We start from the raw sequence: 4,227 nt of genomic DNA on the forward strand, positions 1-4,227 counted from the left end.
CACTTGTCCTCAGAGTGAGGCTTCCGATCAGGGTACTCCCAAGGTTTGTCTCTGAGGGTTATGAGGAACTGCATGTGGTTTAACGCAGAACACTCCTCTTTCCATCTGGAATACAATGATGACACAAGGAATTTGGAGACCAGGCGTGGTGGCTCATGCCTGTTACCCCCGCACTTTGGGAGGCTGAGGAGGGTGGATTACCTGAGGTCAGGAGTTTGAGACCATCCTGGCCAACACGGTGAAACCCCGTCTCTACTAAAAATACAAAAAAAAAAAAAAAAAAAAATTAGCCAGGCTTGTTGGCGCCTGCCTGTAATCCCAGCTACTCAGGAGGCTGAGGCAGGAGAGTCACTTGAACCCAGGAGGCAGAGGTTGCAGTGAGCCGAGATCGCATCACTGCACTCCAACTTGGGCGACAAAGTGAGACTCCATCTCAAACAAAACAAAACGGAATTTGGAGATTTGGAGATATGTATGTGGAGCCCTGAAAGTGGGCAGTGGGGTCCATCTGGAAAGTTAGAGGTGAGAAGCGCAGCCTTCCAGGAAAGCACCTGTGGGCTGGGCGGCTTCCCTTCCTTAAACATCTCCCTGCTGTCTGTTAGTTGTGTGCGTCTGAGAGAAGATTTCACCAGGCTTCCCAATCTTCACTCTCTTTTTTAATAAACCAGCATAAAGTAGAATTTATTTACATAATGCAATGATCCATGAAGGTTACCATAACGCCGAGGGACCATATTAGCCGCTTGAGTGGAATTCATTAGAAATTAACTACCACTTAAATTAATTTTCCCAGAGTCACAAGGCTGTAATGGCGGGAGAAGGGGCCGTCCATCAGCGGGTACTGACAGGAGACCTGTCACCGCTGTTATTTATAGGTGCGCGTGTCAGCCCCTAGAGCAGGCGCCGGGCCAAACTCAGAGCCTCCAGACTCACAAAGCCACTTCAAAAGGCCCAAAAATTCCCCCACTGATAAGTAATCCAGCCTTACCCGCCTCACCCTTCCCCACTGATAAGTAATCCAGCCTTACCCGCCTCACCCTTCCCCACTGATAAGTAATCCAGTCTTACCCGCCTCACCCTTCCCCACTGATAAGTAATCCAGCCTTACCAGCCTCACCCTTCCTAGCAGCCAGAGGAGGAGCAACCTGGGCGATGCTGGTCATGGCATCTGACAGACCAGAGGGACCCGTCTTTGTTTTAAACCCATACTGTGACATGCAAGTCCTTACAAGCTGCTGAGAGTCCTGTGGCCTTTTCAAAGGCAGGGGACCCCTTCCGGAGCTCTGTGTCCAGAGCCCAGTTTCAGACAAACTGTGCGTGGCTGTTTCTTAGGGATCTCTGGGGACAGGGCCCACTCCAAGGTAAGAGCTTGCAAGAGAACAACTGAATGTCATGTGGAAGGGCAGAGCATATGTGTGCACAGATGTGTGGTGTGTGTGTGGCATGTTTGCATGCTGTGCATGTGTGCACAGGTGAGCACACGTGTGAATGTGCGTGTGTGAGTGCATAGGGTGCACACATGCGTGGTATGTGTGCTCAGACGTGTGCATGTGTGTGGTATGTGCATGCACACATGGCATGTTAGTGCATGTGTAGTTCATGTGTGTTCTCGTGGTGCGTTTACATGTTTGCATGTGTGGTGTGTTTATGAGTGTGTGTGTGCACACATATGTACACTGGAGGATCCCTCCCGTTTAGGAAAATGAAAGCACTGAAAAAGGCGTTAAGCATTTCTGGGGCTTCCACTTCAACAGTCCAGACCATATTTTATTCTGAACCAGTGGGCAGTGATCAACGTGAGTTTCCTGAGACAAGATGGGTGCTCCCATGGGGAATGCTCACAGTTCCCAAGGGTGACGGTGCAATGGCAGAATTACTCTAAGGCCGAAAGGCTCTGAAGTGATCACCCAAGTTCTGTCAGGGGCCTTATTAACCCCTACCAAGGAGACTGACATTATTTAGGAGTTGTCTAGGGGAGTACCAGATGAGGCAGGGGGGTTCTTCTGAGGGGTACGTTGGGTGACATTTTTGTCTCCTGCTGAGACACAGCACCAAGGATGCACGAACTGGCAGCTGCATGGACACCACCACCCCCCCCAGGCTCCTGAGCGGTGCCTGCAGTTGCCACCTGTGCTTCACACATGAGGAGGGGACAGCTGGATCAGGAACCGCCACACACAGCCCAGGAGATTGGGGAACTTGGCCTCAGGGGTCTCACACCAGCTCAGCAACCCCCTCAGCTAAATGGCCCCAGTGAGAGGCCACCTTGGCGGGGAACCAGGTGAGCAACCAAGCCCTGGAGTTTCCCTCCTGGTCTGGGCAGCTGCAGCCCTGCTCCCCTCAGAGGTGCCTTCTCAGGTGTGAGTCCAGAAAGTTTTGGGGACCAAAAAGTCATCCAAGCATTTGCAGCCTTTGCTGTTTGAGATCGTGGGGAAGTGGTGGCTTGGCAGTGCTGTCTGCAGCCTGGCCCAGGAGAGAGTGAGCACGGCTCAGAGCTGTCCTGGGGCTTGGTGGAGTTGCGGAGGGGAGCTAGCGAGGCTGAGGGTGAGGCTGAGGCTGAGGGTGAGGCTGAAGCTGAGGCTGAGGGTGAGGCTGAGGGTGAGGGTGAGGGTGAGGCTGAGGGTGAGGCTGAGGGTGAGGCTGAGGCTGAGGGTGAGGCTGAGGGTGAGGCTGAGGCTGAGGGTGAGGCTGAGGCTGAGGGTGAGGCTGAGGGTGAGGCTGAGGCTGAGGGTGAGGCTGAGCCTGAGGCTGAGGGTGAGGCTGAGGGTGAGGCTGAGGCTGAGGCTGGGGGTGAGGCTGAAGCTGAGGCTGGGGGTGAGGCTGAGGCAGCTGCACCGTCCTCCAGCATCTGGGGTCTGTCCCAAGGCTGCTCTGCCAGGTCCTTGTGAAACCAGGTCCCAGGGTGTAGGCCAGGGTGAGATGGGGGTGGGAGAGCAGATACAGAAGAACCTTCCAGAAACAGTGTCTCTGCCCTCCCCACTTCTGACAGAGGGAAGGGCTGAGCTGAGAACGAGGATGCAGGATCCATTCAGTCGCCTGCTTGATGTTCCTAGAGAAAGATCCTGAAGTGCAGCGAGGCACTGTCGGAAGACCCAAGAAGACATCTTGGGGAAAGTGAATAAAAGAGATTCCTGCCAATGTGAGTTTCAAAATGCACGGTGCTAAATCAACTTTAGCCTAAAGCTGCCTCCTTACATATTTTAAGTTCAGCCTAAAGGTTTTTCTGCATATTGTCAACTATAACAAGTGGAGGTGTAAACAGGCCAGAGCCTACACTTGTGCCTATCACTGAGATTTGGCCGATCACATGTAGCCAGCTGTTTGAACTGTGTTCAAATAAGGCAAACGCCAACCTGTAACAATCCGGCTGTGTCTGGGCCTCACTTCCATCTTCTGTGCATTACTTTCCTTTTTCTGTCCAAAATTATTCTTCTGCCCGAGGCTGCACTGGAGTCCTGGAGCCTACTATGGCTGGGAAGGCTGCCTGATTCACAAATCATCCATTGTTCAATTAAATTCCTTTACATTTAATTTGGCTGAAGTTTTTCTTTTATCAACGGAAACTGCTTTGTCCCCCAAGACTGGATGTTGAAGGCCTCAGGGAAGTGGCGAGGCCGGAGTCCAGCAAAGGACACCCGGGAGCCACCCCTGGCAGGATGCTGATCCCTGAGCCAGGGGCTGCCAGCCGAGTCCCTCCACAGGCATCTCTGATGCCAACAGCAGACCTGTTTGGGGTTCAGTGTGATCCTCTTGGAACTGAGAACAGAGCGTCCCTCCTCCCACCCTCCCTGGGCAGTGGTGGCAGCCATGCTCTGGAGGGGAGGGGTCGCAGCACCACATTCTTGCTGGACCAAATCGGCCATCACGCAGCGTGAATGTATGACAGAGACAGACAGAGACAGGGAGGGAGAGATGAGACAGAGTGGGAGAGACAACATCCCCACAGGAGCCAGGGTGGCCGGATGCCTCTGGGAGTAAAAGGCACATAGCCTAGGAAAGAAGAAGGGAAGCTGGGGCCAGCATCGGACTAGAATGTTCTGTGGGCAACTCACTCCCTGGGCCATGTTTCCAGCTCCCTTCCAGATGCTGCTGAGAATTTCGGAAGGATGGTAAAGGGCCTGTGCTCGGGAGGCCATACTGGCAGGAGGCGGGAAGGAATGGGACCCGTGGCCTGGGGCCCCTCAGCCTCACATCGCCCTCAGGATGGGGCAAGTGCACGGGCTGGGG

The 4,227-nt window shown here is 53.7% G+C and overlaps 1 long non-coding RNA gene across 1 annotated transcript; it reads left to right on the top strand.

Annotated features, from left to right (window-relative positions):
* Positions 1-1,108: 1,108 nt before the first annotated feature.
* Positions 1,109-3,552, top strand: LOC129528103 (uncharacterized). Its single transcript, XR_008673315.2, has 3 exons — positions 1,109-1,361; positions 2,050-2,281; positions 2,990-3,552. It is a non-coding gene; the product is annotated as an uncharacterized lncRNA (long non-coding RNA).
* Positions 3,553-4,227: the final 675 nt, after the last annotated feature.

The sequence above is a fragment of the Gorilla gorilla genome, chromosome 19, assembly GCF_029281585.2.
Source record: "Gorilla gorilla gorilla isolate KB3781 chromosome 19, NHGRI_mGorGor1-v2.1_pri, whole genome shotgun sequence".
Classification (NCBI taxonomy): Eukaryota; Metazoa; Chordata; class Mammalia; order Primates; family Hominidae; genus Gorilla; species Gorilla gorilla.